General features: G+C 34.8%; 1 long non-coding RNA gene across 1 annotated transcript; it reads right to left on the reverse strand.

Moving 5' to 3' along the window:
• Positions 1-7,698: 7,698 nt before the first annotated feature.
• LOC147948053 (uncharacterized) lies at positions 7,699-8,243 on the reverse strand. The gene is made up of 2 exons (XR_015574696.1): positions 8,115-8,243; positions 7,699-8,027 (listed from the first exon to the last, which is right to left on the reverse strand). It is a non-coding gene; the product is annotated as an uncharacterized LOC147948053 (long non-coding RNA).
• Positions 8,244-20,555: the final 12,312 nt, after the last annotated feature.

The raw sequence follows: 20,555 nt of genomic DNA on the forward strand, positions 1-20,555 counted from the left end.
AACCTAATGAAATTGCAAACGTTAAATTTTGTTTTGTTTTGTTTGTTACTTCGTGGTCCAAGGATTAGAATATACTAAAAGGGAAAACAGCCAAAATCAACCCAGACTATTAGCATAATACTTTTTATTATACCAATTATGAAATCATGCATTTATCAACCTGAACTAACTAAAAATTCAAATTTCATACCTAAAATTTTAAAATTTAGCAGATTTCAACAACTCTGTAAACGACGTTACTTGACCGTTTAACGGTGCTGAGTCAGATGCCAGCGATGCAATCACGTGGCATCTAGACATATCAAAACTACGTCGTTTTGATAGTCCAAATAAACAAAAAGAAAACCCTGCTAGCAAGAGTGCATGGAGGGTATCCATGTCTTCATTACAAAGGGAGATCTTGTTACCTTGCACAAGAAAATAGATTTTTTCAAAATGGATGATGTAAATATATAGTTAGGGTGGGGGCAAACAGTAAAACATGTTATGCCATATTACTACATACCATTTGTGAATCTGTTGAATGAGTGGTCATTTATGGATGTATGGCATCTGAGTTGATGGAGACGATGAGCATATGTACCCTTCGCACCTTCAAACTCTAGAATGATATTTACAAACATCATCAAAAAATTTAGCATTGACAAAGGTTAAGATGAATGTATAAAGTAAGTGTAAATAACCCGAATCAACAGCAAAAATTTATCGGCTCATCGAGTCAGTATTCAAGAGGGGTGTGATAAAAAGCTGAGGGAACCTGTCAAAGGAAACACAATCAAACGTCAAAACAACCCTACATAGAGAAACAAAATGAAAAAGTAGACTAACACAAGTGATCAAAATTTGTAGGTTCTTTGTAATATCAGGACATATGTATTTTGGGTTGAAGGAGCCATAAAGTTGAGATAATGATTACACATTAGAATTTACCCATGGTACACCACGGGTCAAATTTTTTTAATATAATTTAAATGAATTAATAAAATGAAATGATTGAATTTATTTGATTTCAATATAAATGTTAAAGTGTTATATATATATTTTGATGTGGTTGAATTTGAAAAAATATGTGAATTAAACCAAAAATGGTATTATAGGTCATCTCAGATTTATACATCGAAAATAAATATCACTAATTTGAATAAAATTACATTTATATTTCAAAATAAATTAATATTTGTAAGTGTTAATACAATTCATTAGTGAATAAGTTAGTTTACTTTGAAATAAATATAAGGTTTTCTATTGGTTATATATCTATAAGTATGTAATATTATTAAACTATAACTAGGATTTACCCCGTGGTACACCACGAGTCCATTTTTTTTATTTTTTTTGTTTGTTTTATAAATCAATAACCCCGTACATTCTGAAGAAATTAACAGTCAAATATTTATAATAAATAGATCAAAATTTAAGTTATATATATGTGTTAGTTTTGTTTAGTGTAAGATTATATAATTGTATTTAACTGTTAATTATAGGATTTAACCCACAGTTTACCGCAAAATAATTTGTTCTCTACATTATCATAAATTACTCAATTTAATATATCTAATATTCTAATATTAATAATGTTAGCAAAATAATGAAATGATAAATTATCTGTGTAACACCAAATTAATGATAATTAAATTTATATTCATATTGATCCAAATCATTCGCACAATATAATTTTATTGCGTGTTATTTTAACTTTTAATTGTACATATTCATTATATATTAAAATAACTCAAATGTAAAATAATATATATCTGGAAATACTTGTTTGGTTACAAAAATCCTAAAACAATTTTTAAAATATATATCCGTTTATAAGAATTCAAATCACATCATATGCTGAAAAAATCTAAAATTTTATTAACTTTATGTATTAAATAGTAATTTAAATAATTAAATATAAAATTAAATAAAAGTGAAAGGAGAATTCTATTTTAATATAACATATTGCTTTAAATTAGGTAGATAGATTTTAGGAAATTAATATTATCAAATAAGGAAATGATTGTGTTTGGTTGTAAGGATTGTAGAGAATTTAATTGGGACTTGTTTGGATACAAAGATAAAAGAGGATGACACAAAAATGTACTTCAAAAATGTTAAGATAGATAAATTATATTAAACTTTTTGAGGAATAAAACACATTTTTACATTTTTACAAACACAAAATATAACAATTTTGGTTACAATATAACTGAAAGAAATATTAACAATTTAATCAAATATATTTCTATAAACCTAGTGTTATAAAAAAAAAAAAACCAAAAAAAAACTATATACAAATGATTAAAGATATAATTAATCGATTGCAGACTCCTCGCCTGAGGGGAAAAAAAATGTTTAATCTCAGATATACAAAATATGGTAGAGATAGTATGTGAGAGTAATGTAGATAACTCTACATGATAGTCCATGAAACAAAAAATGTTTTAAAATAATTCATAGAAGACAACGGAGTTTGTAATTTTGATGAATAAACTTGCTTCTTTATTGCTTATGTCGTTATTTTACACCTACAAAAACAAAATATGTAATTAGGGAGATTATTCACATGACGTGAGTTGGAAGTTCTCAATGAATGTCTCTATTCATCAATAGGGAGAATTCACATAACGATTTATCAAATCGTTTTTGACAGTTGCATGGATCTTAGCATCTTAACAACTTGATAAATAAGAAACAACAAAATATTAGAAACAAAACAATAGTATCTATAATCGTAACAACATTCATAATAGGTGATATCTTGTAATCAGAAAAAATCAAGTCTAGCTTTGCTTATGATTTATGTAGTGAAGTGTGGTGCTTATAGGTTGTGTTAATGACATCTATTTATAATGTTGAGATGATGGTAGGGTTTTGTCATCGTTGGTTGATAAACGCTTGATGACCAAGTTTAAAAGATATTAAAATATCTTTAATTTTAAATTTTTAGAATGGTTGATTAGGTATCCCTTATATATTAAAAGAGAACCATTTTCTAAAAAAAATGCTGATGTGTCGTTGCCAGAAAGCTCCGTCTCCAATTTATTATTTGCCCTTAGTATTCCATAATATTACATAAAATTGTCACTGCTTTATTTTTGTTTGTCAACTGTAGTTATGTGATTTTATTTGATTTGGTTTTATATTTTGAGATATTTTAGGAAAGAAAAATATATTTAATACAATTATATAAAAATAAATCATCATTTAGTTTAAATTTTAAAATGTTATTTAACAAAATTATACTAATTACTAATTAGTTATGATTAGTATATATGGAAATAATAAAACCGAAATTGTATTTATAGCTTTTGTTAATCTACTTTAACACATCTAAATATGTGATTCTAATACTAAAATTCTAAATTACACATACACCACAGATTAAATCTAACAAAACACTTAAAATTTAAATCATTTAATTTTAATATTAAATGAAAATCTGTCAAAAGCTAATTTTATTACATAAAAAAAATTACTATTTTTTATTTTATTTTCTTTTTAATGTTGTTATCGTTAAATACACAAAAAATGGTAGTGATATTTAATTCTCAAAATCTCAATATTTGAGTAAGGGTCAACTTCTAGACGTCTAAATCTCTACTTTGGGATGATTATTTGAATTTTTTTGTAGTTTTTATAACATGTAAATGGTTTTTTTATATAAAAAATTCTGATCTAATAAAAAAGAACTGATATGAAATAGGAACAAGTAATTCAAAAAATAATGACATTATCTAAACTATTTCTCATAAAAAGTTGGATAAGAAATAGAGGTAAAGAGATGAGAGTATAAAATTTGGATGGTTAAATTTAGTTGTGGCTTTCAATTATCACATAACTAAATTCAAATTCAACGCTCTATTTATTTCAAATATCGGGACATTATATAATGGGTACGGGAAAGAAATGTGTAATTAAGAAAATTAGATTAAATACGTGAAATAAATGAAACTGAAACCGAATTCAAATTTGATTTAACACCCCTAAGCAAACAGTTGGAAATATTTGGATTAGTTTAGAATAATATACACGTAATATCACTTATCTATCTTCATTTTTTCTTATATATATCACTTATGCAAGTCTGAATAGAAGTTTACGTGAAAATTTTCTAATTTAAAAAAAAAAAAAATGCAAAAATAACTCCGCACGTACGTGCGGGTCCAAACCTATTATTCTAGTATTATGCTCGTATGTAGTTAATTTTGTTACTATATGATGTCAAAAGATCTTTTAACACTTTGGATTTAGTTAATTTTATTGCTAGATTTAGGGAAATTGTATATTGGATTAATAATATGGGAGAGTCATTAGCGAATAATTAATATCAATTTTTTTTTTGCTTATAAATCCCCTATATAATAAAACGGAACAATACAACATTGTTTTGTATACTATATAATTTTAATAAATTGGTTACAAATAGGTTATAGATTACAACATTGTTTCTCAATGATTTTTCAATCTCTTTTTGTAAGAACTTTCTTAAATTTTATAACATCCTCCTTCTTCACCCCTGCTTGGATTTTGTTACCATGTAAAAAGAAGTATAATCGGAAATCACTCTTAATCTGTGGAAGAATAATTAAGTTTTGAAATTTTGTTACCTATATATGGTTAATTAAATATTCTTTAGAGATTTGATGATATTCTTTCGAATATCATTTTTAAGAGGATCTTGAATTGAGATTTAATTAATAGTTACAACTCATATAACCTATAACCTATCAAATATCAAATTATTAATTTTATAATCTATATTATATAGTCAACAAAAAAAGGTTGTATACTTTCGTTTATCGTTATTGCATAATTTCCCAGATTAGAGCACGGATCGAAATTCCTTTTATTTATATTAAATTATATAAATTAGATGGCAATATAGGGGATATTACTAAAACTTGAATATTTTATAGATTGAATCATTTATATTTGTTTTTAAAAATTCAACATATGGTATATCCGGAAATAAAACTATTTTTAATTATAATAAATAATATGATAGTTTATTTGTTTCACAAAATAGATTCATATATAAAAATGAGAGGTGAAGTGTATAATGATAATTAACAAATTAATATGTTAAGTTAGATATCAAAAGATTTTATTTGATGAATAATTTAATAAAAGAAATTAATATGGTAAGTTAGATGATATCAAATGATTCTTTAGAATATTCTCTTTAAGATTTTTGGAAACAATAAATCCAGATTATACAAATAATATAAAACTTAATATATAACCTATTTGTAACCAACTTATTAAAATTATATAGTCTACAAAAAAATATTGTGTACTTCCGTTTTATTATATAGGGATTTGTTAATTATCATTATACTCCACCTCTCATTTTTAAATATGAGTCTATTTTGTGAAACTAATAAATTATCATATTATTTTTTATAATTAAAAAATAGTTTTATTTCTGTATATACCATAAGTTGAATTTTTAAAAACAAATACAAATGATTCAATCTATAAAATATTCAAGTTTAGTAATATTATTCTTTAAAAATAATTTCTATTGAATTAAAAATTTTACTGAGTAACGAGTCAAAATTTAAATATTTGAATTCAATTTCATACTTTTTAATTGAATTTTATAATTTTATATAATAGAAGAAACTTTAAATAATTTATTTTGAAATATTTTTAAAACATTGAAACTTGATATAAAAGTTAGAAACTATAAACACTCTAAATTGGTTTGTTATAGCAATGTCAATAATATGTCACTATAATATGAAAGAATTTCAAAAAACCAAGTATATTAAAACAAAAAGTATAACAAAATATTAAATTACTCATAATATAATAACTCGCTTTTTAAAAACCAAATTCACAAATTATATCTTATAATGACATTTAAGTCATGATGTATAATATACATTGTTGAAATAACTTCACGTACATAGACTAATACAACATATTAAAATTTTATTTTAAAATAGAAAATATACAAAATTTTGTATAAAATAAAATTTAACCAGTATTATAGCACAGGTACTTATCTAGAATCATTAACAATATAAAACTTACAAAATAAGTGTCTTTTCAATTCATCACATTTAGCATATGATTTTATTGCATAATATTTTATCTAAAAAAACGTTTAAAACAATCATATATATTATATTTTATATAAAAATTACAATATAAATAAAATGAATTTCTAGTAGTTTTGTTATAAAATCGGATGATTACCTTAACTTCAGTCTATATTTAATATTGTTTCCAATTTCGACTAACATAATCAATAAGGATCTGATTGTGATTTCGGGTTGTACACTTTAATGTTGAACCAACCCATTAAAACATGTTTACAAAAATAACCTTAGCGACTTTGATTAATAGTGAAATACGTACTGGCATTTGTGGAAATCTTTTTTTAAAAAGAGATGCACAAACATGTACTTCAAAATGTTAAGATAGATTTATGTGTTAGTTTTGTTTAGTGTAACATTATATAATTGTATTTGACTGTTAATTATATGATTTAACTCGCAGTTTACCGCAAAATAATTTGTTCTCTACATTATCATAAATTACTCAATTTCATATATCTAATATTCTAATATTGATAATGTTAGAAAATAATGAAATGATATCCGTGTAACAACAAATTAATGATAATTAAATTTATATTCATATAGATCCAAATTCTTCGCACAATATAACTCCATCGCGTGATATTTTAACTTTTAAGTGTAAATATACATTATATATTAAAATAACTCAAATGTAAAATAATCTATATCCAGATATACTTGTTTGGTTATAAAGATCCTAAAACAATTTTTAAAATATATATCTATTTATAAAAATTCAAATCACATAAATGCTGGAAAAAAATCTAAAATTTTATTAACTTTATGTATTAAATAGTAATTCAAATAATTAAATATAAGATTAAATAAAAGTGAAAGGAGAATTATATTTTAATCTAACATATTGCTTTAAATTAGGTACATGGATTTTAGGAAATTTGAAATTAATATTATCAAATAAAGTGGTTGTGTTTGGTTGTAAAGATTATAGAGGATTTAGTTGGAACTTATTTGGATACAAAGATAAAAAAAAATGGCACAAATGTGTACTCCAAAAATGTTAAGATAGATATATAGAGTACATAAGCTGATTAACTACAAAGATTTACACAAAATATACAGTATGTATGTTATGGAAACAAATACATATACAAAGATTGCCTTGTCAATAATATCCTAATAAATATGGAGAAACTCACAAAAAACGACAGAGAAAGAAGTTCAAAAATAAATTTGCAGAGAAATATATCATCATGTATGTGTATGTTATTGAAATAAATACATCTGAACAAATAACGTACGAGATCAATAATATCACACTGACTTACAGGTAATCTATATATACATTTTTGGAGATAATTATGAAATAAATCCTGAAGTTCAGTACTATTTACAGGGAATGCCACTGACATTTAATATTTAATTAAATTCATTTTTTTAATAAAAACTAATTGTTATACATAGTAATTGTTAGAGGAACATATGCCATAAATTTTGGTTTAATTGTTACAAATAAATTCGAAATGTATTTATAGAAACTAATTAGTTCTACCTAAATTATTAAATAAAATAAATATACCTTTTTATATTTTAACACCTTTTCAAAAAAAATATTATTTATATGTTAAACTTAATAAAAATTAAAATATTATGAATCTTTAGATTTATAAATGTTAAAAATCTCATAAAAAGGGTTTATTTCAAAACGGGTTATAGCAACATTAACATAAATTTTAAATATTATTAATCAAATGCTAGAACATGGGTTAAATTTTAATTAATGTATAAATATAAGGGATAAATAATTAAAATATGCAAAACATTAGTCATATACTCATATATATAGTTAATCTACTAATCAAATTATATTTTTCTTTTTAAAAATAAAATATAGCTCCGCGCTGTACCGCGGGGTAAAATCTAGTACTGAGTATAATAGTCACATGTTACCGCATTTGTGTCGCCTCCATGCCTTTTCAAGTAGTTGTCAAACTAAAATTAACAAATATCAAATTAAACATAATGTTAACTAACATCTTGGATTTCGGTGGCATTATACAAAATCAAAGGTAAACTTACACTATTTCCCTTTGGGAATTTCTCTGTGCCTAAGAAGAATTGGTGTTCTATAAGATTCTTTTCCAACAATTATATGATCATTGGATTTAATGAGTACTAGATTTTGGTTAAGTTTAGTTTAGTTTTTGTAATTTTTACTTTAGTGCAATCTGATTTAATTTTATACTTGCTCATGTTTCATTATGTGTCGATCTTTAAGTAGATAAATGGCTTTACCTAATTGCATTGTACTTTTACGATTTCTGATTGTAATCATATACATAAAAGTAAGGTTTCACTCTCTCCTTATTGGTTCATTTAAATTTAATTTTTAAAAATTTAATATTTCTTTTAATTAAACAACACATTTAGTCATATACATTAATGCATACTTTAAATTCATTATCTACTACTAAATTGTAACTGAAATTACATAAATTGTGAATTGACTTCTTCTGCTCTATTTATTTTCATTTAAACACACTATTAACTATAATTGTAACTCTTCCAATTTAATTATTTTAGAAATGTAACTTCTATCATTTTTGAAACAACCCGACCTTTTTTTTTAATAATTAAATACAATATAAACAATTATGCAGCCTATGCTACTAAATTAAACCAACCCAAACCACGACTCCTCATTAAACCAATAACAACCAGTACAAACAGCGGAAACATACCAACCATACAAAACCATTACAACATCAATACAATAACAATCCTAAGCATTCTATCCATCAACCTAGCATATCTCTATCCAAGGTTCCAACAACATATCCAACAATCCAATAACACACAAACGAGACCCTAGATCATCCTCCTCCTCATCGCCATGATTCCACAACACAAACCTGCACACCACAAACAACAATTAAGATGCGTAAGTATTATCACAAATACTTAGTGAGGCTATCCTCCCATCTACTGGGCTATACACACAAGCAACTGAGAAACCAATGCTTAACAACAGACAACCAAACATAAACAAACCAGGAAAATCACGAAACAAGCAACTTGGTGTCGATCGACACTGGCCAAACATGGTGTCGATCGACACTCCCTTCGCAGACGCGAACTGCACGAATCCGAACGACGAACCTCCGTTCCAATCCGCCTACAATCTGTCCCAAACTCTCCCAAAAGCCTCAGGAACCTATAATAACCATAACACAACCACCACAAGCAAGAACAACACCACAAAACACAACAAATCAAGCAAACAAAGGATTCTCAGGCTTAGATAAGCCATGGTCATGCACTCACCTTATCAACTGATTATAACAACCAATACAACCAGTTGAGACCCTCCTAACGTCTGAAACAGCCCAGAAACGCCCTACAACAAGCCACACAACCAAAAACGACTTATAGTAAAACTGGACAGAAACATCAGAAAAGAACAGTCTCAAAGACGAAACCCTAAAACGAAAACCAACCGTTAACTAACAAATCTCTCCGGTGAAAAGCTATCTATAGACGTCACGAACCTTTCCACAAAATTTCAGTACGATCAGGAATCAGACGAGACCACTATCTCAGTTACAATCCCCGATGGTTCCAACTCGCGTCTGAGAAAACGTGACTCACAAAACTGCCAATAACTTATCGAGTTTAAATCCAAAACTACTTCTGTAAAAAGGAGAATGACGATGAAAGACTTGGGAATAAACCTACCAAATTTCATTACCTTTGAGAATGATTTGATATGCAGAAACTGTTTCCTCCCAAACCCTAACGATTCTGCTCTTTCTCCTTTAATCTCCTTCACACCACAATAGGCTCTCTCCTCTCTCTCTATCTCTGCAAACGGCGACCAGACACCCTAAAACCCTTAATTTGTCGCTTCTCCACTTATATACTCGGTTTAGATAACTAAACCAAACCAACTAAACCAAAATCGCGAATTAAAACAAACCCGACGAACCCAGAAATAGTGGTGGCGATCGATGCCACAAGGGTGTCGATCGACACTCCTACCAAAACTGCATAATTCGGTTCGTGGATGTTACAATTCTCCCCCATCAATAAGGATTCGTCCTCGAATCCCGCAACACCGTCCATCCGTCAAGAACCTCCGTGCCACCATCAACACGGCCCGCACGTCCTCCGACCGGACTAAATACCGTCAGCCAAGTATTCCCGTGCACTGTCGCAACAGCCCGCACACCTCCGACTGAACCATGAGGTCTCCCTCTAGTCAATATACTCACATCCTAGACATTATTTGCTCACAACTCAGTGCTTCCCCCGTCCGTGGTCACAACCAACGAATCATGCCGGCTCGCTATCAGGCTAACCACCTTAAGCTACGGCATCCAGGAAGTCACTCACACTCCCCCTGCTCTCAGGTCGCAACCTTCGAGTCATACCGGCTCACAGCCAGGCCATAGCCTACAGCTACGGTATCCAGGGAGTCTCACACGCCCACTCCCCCCGCTCTCGGGTCGCAACCCTCGAGACATACCGGCTCACTGCCGAGCCGCGGCTCACAGCTACGGTATCCAGGGAGTCTCAAAATCCCGCTCTTGGGTCGTCACCCTAAAGCACGTTCTCGGATCATCATCCGAAGCAAACATACCACTCCCACTCTCTGGCCACAAAGTCCATCGAGCTATCGGTATCACATGAGTTGGGCCCACACAATCCTGAGCAAACAAGTCTGATGTCATCGAGTATCTCCCGACTAGATCTACCTCAACTCTTTCCATTTCTAGAAACTTCTATTTTTAGAAACTTTCCTCTTTTAGCAGCGCGCCTTCACGAAAACTCATATCCCGAACACCACCATGACCACCACCCGGTCACCCTGGAACACCCTACCCTCAAGGTATTTTCCATACACTTTCCAAAAATAACAAAGCTCTAACTCCTATAAAACTTTCCATTTATAGCAACCTTCTATTTATGGAAACTTTCCATTTATAGAACTCCCGAGCTATTTCCTTTCCACATGACACACGAGTCAAAAAAAATCCAAACAAACTCCATTTGCAATACATCCACTTACACAAGTCACCGCCAACGGTATTTCCTGATACCGGCGTGATCCACCACTTTCCAACAACTTTTCAATAGCCAATTGCACCTCCCGCACCGAAGCTCAAAACACTACACAACTAACAACACAAAATCACTTACCGTGGAATCTCATTGAAGGCTCGAAGAGGATGATACTAGGAGTCCATACCACAAACAAATTGACTAACTATGCATACTCAATTTCTTCACACAACATCATGCATCAATCAACAGGAAAATAATTCCACCAATTAAATTCTTAAACCGCTCTAACTCATTCACTTAACCATCCTAGAACCGTAAGGGCTCTGATACCAAAATGAAACAACTCGACCTTTTTTTAATAATTAAATACAATATAAACAATTATGCAGCCTATACTACTAAATTAAACCAACCCAAACCACGACTCCTCATTAAACCAATAACAACCAGTACAAACAGCGGAAACATACCAACCATACAAAACCATTACAACATCAATACAATAACAATCCTAAGAATTCTATCCATCAACCTAGCATATCTCTATCCAAGGTTCCAACAACATATCCAACAATCCAATAACACACAAACGAGACCCTAGATCATCCTCCTCCTCATCGCCATGATTCCACAACACAAACCTGCACACCACAAACAACAATTGAGATGCGTACGTATTATCACAAATACTTAGTGAGGTAATCCTCCCATCTACTGGGCTATACACACAAGCAACTGAGAAACCAATGCTTAACAACTGACAACCAAACACAAACAAACCAGGAAAATCACGAAACAAGCAACTTGGTGTCGACCGACACCAGAGAGGTGTCGATCGACACTGGCCAAACATGGTGTCGACCGACACCTAACTGGTGTCGATCGACACTCCCTTAGCAGACGCGAACTGCACGAATCCGAACGACGAACCTCCGTTCCAATCCGCCTACAATCTATCCCAAACTCTCCCAAAAGCCTCAGGAACCTATAATAACCATAACACAACCACCACAAGCAAGAACAACACCACAAAACACAACAAATCAAGCAAACAAAGGATTCTCAGACTTAGATAAGCCATGGTCATGCACTCACCTTACTGATTATAACAACCAATACAACCAGTTGAGACCCTCCTAACGTCTGAAACAGCCCAGAAACGCCCTACAACAAGGCACACAACCAAAAACGACTTATAGCAAAACTGGACAGAAACATCAGAAAAGAACAGTCTCAAAGACGAAACCCTAAAACGAAAACCAACCGTTAACTAACAAATCTCTCCAGTGAAAAGCTATCTATAGACGTCACGAAGCTTCCCACAAAATATCAGCACGATCAGGAACCAGACGAGACCACTATCTCAGTTACAATCCCCGATGGTTCCAACTCGCGTCTGAGATAACGTGACTCACGAAACTGCCAATAACTCATCGAGTTTAAATCCAAAACTACTTCTGTAAAAAGGAGAATGACGATGAAAGACTTGGGAATAAACCTACCAAATTTCATTACCTTTGAGAATTATTTGATATACCGAAACTGTTTCCTCCCAAACCCTAACGATTCTGCTCTTTCTCTTTTAATCTCCTTCACACCACAATAGGCTCTCTCCTCTCTCTCTATCTCTGCAAACGGCGACCAGACACCCTAAAACCCTTAATTTGTCGCTTCTCCACTTATATACTCGGTTTAGATAACTAAACCAAATCAACCAAACCAAAATCGCGAATTAAAACAAACCCGAGGAACCCAGAAATAGTGGTGTCGATCGATGCCACAAGGGTGTCGATCGACACTCCTACCAAAACCGCATAATCCGGTTCGCGGATGTTACAATTTTTTATCCTATAAATAACATTTCTCACATCCTCCTCCACCATATCCCAAATCCTAAATCTTTTTTTTGTTTTTTTATAATGTTCTTGCATAGGTTGAAACCCCAATTATAAGTTTGATTATATTTTTTGTTTACTATATATTTAACATTGTTTTGAATTTTATTGTTTCTTTCTTTTATGTACTTCTTTTTTTCTTATATGATTTTGTTTTAAAATACATATGTATTCTAATATGTATAATAAAATTTTGAGTACCATAATAATATTTTGGTTATAACCATCTCATAATAAGGGAATCAAACTAAAGAAAACATCTTAATTCTTTAGTTTGGATGTTTGATCTCTCATTCTTTCATTCTCTCATCCTCTTCAACTATTTCTCAAATCTTTTTTTTTCTGTGTGTTTGTTGTTGTTGTTATTGTTGAAATCAATTCAAACTTGAGCTTTGTGAATTTTTAGTCGGTTCAGATTTTATGTTTTCCTGTGATAAAGTAGTAGGTTCTCAACACATAAGGTTTGTGTAGGGACCTTGTTGGTGGGCGGGTTTAAGTCCCATGTCATGTTTGATTCTGGAGCTTCTTATAGCTTCATTACTCCGGAGTGTGCAGAGTGTGTGGGGATCAGCGGGGATCCTGGAGAGCGTTCAGGAGTTGTCAGACTTGCGGGAGGCGAGTTCCTGAGAGTGATTGGACGAGCTAGAGGAATTGATATTCAGATCGCAGGAGAGTCATGGCCAGCGGATTTGCTTATCAGTCCAGTGGAGTTATATGATGTTATCTCGGGATGGATTGGTTGCATCGGCATAGGGTGCATCTGGATTGCTATCGGGGTAGAGTGGAGTTTGAGCGTCCATGAGGGAAGTTGGTGTTTCAGGGTATTAGACCGACTTCGGGGAGTCTCGTGATCTCAGCCATTCAGCCTGGGAAGATGATCGAGAAGGGCCGTGAGGCTTATCTAGTTACTATATCTATGCCAGAGTCAGTGGGGAATTCTACGGTTAGCGGTATTCCGGTAATGGAGGAGTTTGAGGATGTGTTTCAGTCTTTGCAGGGATTACCACCATCTCGGTCGGACCCTTTTACCATTGAACTGGAACCGGGGACGATGTCGTTATCCAAGGCTCCTTACAGGATGGCTCCAGCAGAGATGGCAGAGCTGAAGAAGCAGCTAGAGGACTTGTTGAGTAAGGGATTCATCCGTCCTAGTGTATCACCGTGGGGAGCGCCAGTGTTGTTTGTGAAGAAGAAGGATGGGAGTTTCAGGTTGTGCATTGATTATCGGGGTTTGAACTGGGTCACAGTGAAGAACAAGTACCCTCTTCCTAGGATCGATGAGTTGTTGGATCAGTTGAGGGGTGCTACTTGGTTCTCCAAGGTAGATCTGGCGTCGGGTTATCATCAGATACCGATAGATGAGGCAGACGTGAGGAAGACTGCTTTCAGGACGAGGTATGGGCATTATGAGTTTGTGGTGATGCCTTTCGGGTTGACTAACGTGCCAGCAACGTTTATGAGATTGATGAACAGCGTGTTTTAGGAGTTTCTGGATGTGTCTGTCATCATTTTCATCGACGATATCCTGGTTTATTCTAAGAGTCCTGAGGAACATACAGTGCATTTGAGGGCAGTTATGGAGAGGCTGCGGGAGCAGAAGTTGTTTGCCAAGTTGAGCAAGTGTAGTTTTTGGCAGCGTGAGATGGGCTTTCTGGGTCACATTGTTTCTGCAGAGGGGGTTTTTGTAGATCCAGAGAAGATTCAGGCTATAAGAGATTGGCCTAGACTACAGAATGCCACAGAGATCAGGAGTTTCCTTGGATTGGCAGGATACTACAGGAGATTTGTGCAGGGGTTTGCGAGCAGAGCACGTCCTATGACTAAGTTGACAGGGAAGGATGTTCCTTTTGTTTGGTCAGAAGAGTGTGAGGAAGGCTTTGCAAGCCTGAAGGAGATGTTGACTACTGCGCCAGTGTTGGCTTTGCCTGAGCAGGGAGAACCCTATGTGGTTTATACAGATGCATCTAGAGTTGGTTTGGGGTGTGTTCTGATGCGGCATGGGAAGGTGATTGCCTACGCTTCGCGGCAGTTGCAGGTGCCTGAAGGCAACTATCCTACTCATGATTTGGAGATGGGTGCTGTAGTTTTTGCCCTGAAGATTTGGAGATCTTATCTTTATGGTGCAAAGGTACAGGTGTTTACAGATCATAAGAGCCTGAAGTATATATTCACTCAGCCTGAGCTGAATTTGAGACAGAGGCGGTGGATGGATCTTGTGGCGGATTATGATTTGGAGATTGCCTATCATCCTGGTAAGGCTAACACGGTTACAGATGCTCTGAGTCGGAAGAGGGTAGCTTCGGCTCAGGAGCTGGAGATGGAGTCTCTGGTTGGAGAGATTAGTGCTTTGAGTTTGTGTGCTGTTTCACAGGAACCGTTGGGTTTGGAAGCAGTTGATAGAGCAGATCTTCTGAGTAGGGTGCGGTTGGCTCAGGAGAAGGATTTGGGGCTAGTGAATGCCTCTAAGGATGTGGATTCAGAGTATCAGGTCTCAGATAATGGTATTATCTTGGTGCACGGTCGGGTTTGTGTGCCCAAGGATGAGGAGTTGAGGCAGGAGATTCTGAGAGAGGCTCATGCGAGCAAGTTATCTATTCATCCATGAGCGATTAAGATGTACCGTGACCTCAAGAGGTATTATCATTGGGTCGGGATGAAGAAGGATGTTGCTAGTTTGGTTTCGAGGTGCGATGTGTGTCAGCTAGTGAAGGCTGAGCATCAGGTTCCTGGCGGTTTACTGAAGAGTTTACCCATTCTTGAGTGGAAGTGGGATATGATCACCATGGATTTTGTGGTAGGATTGCCAATGTCACGGACTTTTGATGCTATTTGGGTCATCGTGGACCGGTTGACTAAGTCAGCACATTTTCTGGCCGTTAAGAAGACTGATGGAGCAGCGGTCTTGGCTAAGAAGTATGTGAGAGAGATAGTCAGATTGCATGGGGTGCCAGCGAGCATTGTGTCTGATAGGGATTCTAAGTTCACTTCGGTGTTCTGGAAGGCATTTCAGGCGGAGATGGGCACTAAGGTGCATATGAGTACAGCTTATCATCCCCAGACAGATGGACAGTCTGAGAGGACGATCCAGACGCTGGAGGATTTGCTGAGGATGTGTGTGTTGGATTGGGGTGGCCATTGGGCAGATCATTTGAACCTGGTAGAGTTTGCTTACAACAACAGTTATCAGGCGAGTATTAAGATGGCTCCTTATGAGGCTTTGTATGGGAGACCATGTCGTACACCTTTATGCTGGACTCAGGTGGGGGAGAGGAGCATGTTTGGTGCTAGTTTTGTTCAGGAGACCTCAGAGAAGATTCAGGTTCTCAAGCTGAACATGAAAGAGGCTCAGGATAGGCAGAGGAGTTATGCCGATAGGAGGAGGAGAGATCTTGAGTTTCAGGTAGGAGACAGAGTGTACCTCAAGAAGGCCATGTTGCGGGGTCCGAACAGGTCATTGTCAGAGACTAAGTTAAGTCCGAGGTATATGGGTCCATTCAGAGTGATTGAGCGGGTTGGACCAGTGGCATATAGACTGGAGTTACCCGAGGTTATGCGTGCATTCCATAAGGTTTTCCATGTGTCTATGTTGCGGAAGTGTCTCCGTGAGGGTGAGCGAGTGTTGGCTAAGATTCTTGAGGATCTTTAGCCTAACATGACTTTGGAGGCGAGACCAGTGAGGGTTCTCGAGAGGAGGATCAAGGAACTTCGGAAGAAGAAGATTCCTTTGATGAGAGTCCTGTGGGACTGTGATGGTGTTGAGGAGTAGACTTGGGAGCCTGAGGCAAAGATGAAAGCAAGGTTCAAGAAGTGGTATGAGAAGCAAGCCGCAACTTGAGGTTGTTTAGCCTGGAGCGGGAATGGAGTATTCCAGCCCATCTCTCTTGTTTACTCGGTCGCTTGGGGTGGTTGGTTGTGCGACTCAGTAACAAGATGAGGTGGTGCTCGGGGTACAAAGTTTCCGTGAGGCGGAGTTTTTGGAGGAAAGTTTCCTGAAATAGAAGTTTCCAAAAGTGGAAAGTTTCCAAAAAAGGAAAGTGCTAAATATGGAAAGTTTTACGGGAATTAGAATTTGTCCATTTTAGTGGTGGAGAGCCTTGGAGAGGCTTGGGTGGCCTTAGTGGCGGACTTTCGAGTCAGTGTGCCCGTGTGGGGCAATATTCTTTTGTTATTGTGTGGCCTTTGTGGCAGTATTCTTTTGTTATTTTGTGGCCTTTGTGGCAGGCTGTCTAGCCAGAGTGCCTGTTAGGCGGTCCTTCGGGACAGACGGTCCTTCCGGACTGATGGTCCTTCGGGACAGATGGTCCTTCCGGACTGATGGTCCTTCGGGACAGACGGTCCTTCTGGACTGATAGTCCTTCGGGACAGACGGTCCTTCGGGACAGATGGTCCTTCGGGACAGACGGTCCTTCGGGACAAATGGTCCATTGGGACAGATGGCCTTTGTGGCGGGCTGTTTAGCCAGAGTGCCTATTTAGGCGCTCCTCTTTAGGATATTTGTTTGGCCCTCGTGGCATGTATATGATCCTTGTGTGGTCATGGGGTATTCCAGTGAGGGGATATGTGGTTGGTAGGACATTGAGATGTTTTACGCGAGCCACGGGAAGGAAACCTGGATAGGGATAGGACTCAGACACGTTCAGAATTGTTTTCTCGCGACTCTTGGGGACCTTTGGTTCTCCTAGTACTGCCATACTCGGAGACTTTGTGACTTGGGAGTATGGTTGGTATATCGACTTCGGACGACGGTCCGGAGGCGCGCTGTAGGGTGACGACCCGAGAGACGAGTTGGATTTTTCCTTATATATTATGGCATGCGGGTTTAGGCCCGATGAGGAGCCAACATTTGGCATGCAGACTTAGATCTGATGAGGAGCCAATAAAACTCAAGGTTTAGGCCTATGGGTAAAGGAAAGTCCAAAAGTCGAGAGCAAATGACGCCTGGAGCGTGAGTCTATCGCCTAGAGGTGATCTTCTGTAGATCGGTCAGAGGAGTGCGGGCCGTGGAGACGGTTGCACGAGAGTCTTTGGCTGATGGTTGTTCAAGATTCGAGGACGAATCTAGATTGGTGGGGGAGAATTGTAACACCCGCAAACCTTTTATTGGTATTTTGGTGAGGGTGTCGATCGAGACCATAGGAGGTGTCGATTGACACTAGTTGTAGTCGGTTTGGTCGGTTCGATTTTAATCATCCAGTTTGCGTGGTTGGTTTAGGAAATCCCTAAAAATCGAGTTGTCAAAGGGGGAAAACGACCTAGGGTCGTGTTTTTGTGTTGTTTTGCCGCTTTTAGAGAAAAGCAAAAGAGAGAGTTGGTTCTTGAGCTTTTGAGAGAGATTGGTGAGATTCCTTGCTGTTCTTGGGAGATCTAAGGCTGGGAAGGTGCTAGAAGCTTGCTAGGAGTGAGGGAATTCGTTCTTATTGGTCAGAATCTTTCTGCAGAGAGGTGAGTGCATGACCATGGCTAATCTAAGCTTTTGATTCACTTGTTCTTGCTTGTTTGTTGCTTGTTTGTGTGTTTTTCTTGCTGGGATTGGTTGATACATGTTCCTACGGATGTATAAGGCTTGGGTTTCGAGTATTGGACGATTTGGAGGAGATTTGGGAGTGAGATTCGACTCCCGACTTCGCGCGGATCGCAGTTGCAGAAGGAGTGTCGATCGACACCACTTGCTGTCGGTCGACACCAGCAAATTGGGCATCGATCGACACTGTGGGGTAGTGTCGGTCGACACCAAGGCCAGTGTCGGTCGACACTAGGCTGGTGTCGTTCGACACCTCCCTTCCAGCGAGACGATGTTCGATTTCCTGGTTTGTTTGTTTGTTTTGTTTGTTGCTTGTTTGGAACATTGGAATCATTGTTGCTTGTGTGTATAGCCCAGTAGATGGGAGGATTGCCTCACTGAGTGTTTATCAAATACTCATGCATCTCAATTTGTGTTTGTGGTGCAGGTAAAGGCAAAGTGTGATCGTGGAATCAAGGCAATGAAGAGGAGGATGTTCTAGGGACTCGATTGGATGTTGTCTGGCATTGCTAGGTTGCTAGAGTTGAGTCATTAGAAACATTGCTAGGTTGCTGGTTCCTTGTTTCTTGTTGTTTGGTATTTGGTTATTGCTTATGCTATGATATTGGATTGTTATTGGATTACTATTGGTTTATTATTGGATATTGGTTTTGTTATTCCGCTGTTGATTGTGAATGTGGTTAGGTGGCTAGTGGGTGTGGGATCACTAGTTGTAGTTTAGTTATATATATATATATATTATTTATTATCTATTAAAAAAAGGTCGGTCGTTTCAAAATTGATGATTGAAAACTAAAAAAAGAAACTAAAAAGATAAAAGCTTTCTTGGGATTTTAAAAATCTTTAGATTGAAGTTCATATGATGTTATAAGAAAACTAATTTAGATTCAAAATAATATGAATTTGAATTTTTATGTATGAGTTTATATCAACAAAAAACCAAATCATGTGAAAGTTTAAAATTTCATTGGGCCACTTGGTATTCCTTTTATAGAAAAAACAAAACAAATTAAACATTTATTTCTAATTAACTCACATTTAATGTCATGTGTAATTCTACATTTAACTCAAATGTAACTCCTATCCAGTATTATTATAAATTTCATTTTTTATTTATCTTTCAAGATAAAATGTCTTTGGTTAAATTTTCATAATTTTTATTTTTGTTAGCTATATTTATTTGTATATATATATATATATAGCTTCTATTTATATTTCTTTAAGAAATATTTATACACGATATTTTTACACAGTTACTAATTTTTTTTGATAATTTTGTTTGATACAATTTTACTAGAATACAATCTTAAAATCTATTATTTGATTATGTTATTATTGTTAATAGAAAAAAGAATAAAATATTTTTTTTATATATAAATATTCAAAAATATAATAAAAACAATTATTCATGTAATCACGCATTGCGTGGACTAATACCAATAAGGGGAGAGTAAGGGGAAAGACTATTAGGCCTTGGGTTAACAAGTCTTTTTAAACATCAGAGCTATTGGACCTTTAATATGTGAAAGGAATTTTGGCGAAGTCGTTTTAAAGGAACAGATGAGAGAACCCGTGTCATTTTACTTCACCAGACGGAGTGATCCTGCCGTTTTCTTATAGCCTGTAAAGGAATCGTTGTTGTCATTAATGACATAAGACATACGATGAACCTAAATTCGGTAATTTCAGGAAGTTTTGGAAAATATCGAAACTTTTGTATTTTTGACATTGGAAGATATCGAAACAAATAATGCATGATTTTAATAAAACTGTTTAATTTGTTTTCTAGTATTAATCATATATTTTAATTTGACTTATTTGGTAGCTATAACAACTATCTCTATATTAGCAAAAGAGAAGTACAAAATGTTTTCCGGGTCGGGTCAAAAAAGAAAATTACCCGAAATTGATTTTTTCGGATTTGGGTTGGTAATATCCGAAATCTACAAATGGGTTATCCATTAAAAAATTTAACCGAAAATATCAAAGTAAAATTTAGCTATAATGATGCAATCTGTAATTATGGTTCTCTAACAAAAA

This window comes from Camelina sativa, chromosome 2 (assembly GCF_030686135.1).
Source record: "Camelina sativa cultivar CO46 ecotype springtype chromosome 2, ASM3068613v1".
Classification (NCBI taxonomy): Eukaryota; Viridiplantae; Streptophyta; class Magnoliopsida; order Brassicales; family Brassicaceae; genus Camelina; species Camelina sativa.